We start from the raw sequence: 647 nt of genomic DNA on the forward strand, positions 1-647 counted from the left end.
AAAGTATCCACTGTTCTCCCATACTCTAACACACAGTAACGATGAAATGTGTGCTGTTCTCACATTCTTCCTCTGTATGTACACATAAACAACAAGGCAGGGAAATATAAAAGGAATTTATTTTATTGTTTGGGTACATTATTGTTCAGTGTACATGTTCACATCTGAAACAAACTTTACGTGCTTGTTAACTCTCCCACCCCGCAGACATCTACACGTCAATACCGATTTATATTCATAGCGGCAAGTGCTATGTAGCTCCACATAGGGGACACAGGAAGTGACATATAGCACCTTCATGCGGCGTCGGAACCGCGTAGGAAATTCACAGCCGCACCGGCAGAGCTCCAGAATGTGCAACTCGGCCGGCTCACGCGCGGACGCGCTACAAGTGCGAGGGCCCGCCCAACGCTGCTTGCAGCTTTAATTTCTGCTTGGTTCTCTTTTCATTACCTAGCACTTATGCTCCTTCTATATATTCCCGACACAGGAGAATAGTTCTATTGTCTGTCTTTGTGACTTTTTATTGGCTGCTAGTTTTGTTGTATTATTAGGGCCCGAGCACGACCGTGTGAGGTCCCTATTGAATCTGCTCGGATTATATTTTTAGGGCCCGAGCACGACCGTGCGAGGTCCCTATTGAATCT

At 45.9% G+C, this 647-nt stretch overlaps 1 protein-coding gene across 1 annotated transcript in view; it reads left to right on the forward strand.

Moving 5' to 3' along the window:
- LOC123979380 (codanin-1-like) overlaps positions 1-647 on the forward strand; it is a 119,769-nt gene that overhangs the window by 105,485 nt on the left and 13,637 nt on the right. The gene's annotated exons all lie outside the window — the stretch shown is intronic.

Source organism: Micropterus dolomieu, linkage group LG11 (genome assembly GCF_021292245.1).
Source record: "Micropterus dolomieu isolate WLL.071019.BEF.003 ecotype Adirondacks linkage group LG11, ASM2129224v1, whole genome shotgun sequence".
In the NCBI taxonomy this organism is placed as follows: Eukaryota; Metazoa; Chordata; class Actinopteri; order Centrarchiformes; family Centrarchidae; genus Micropterus; species Micropterus dolomieu.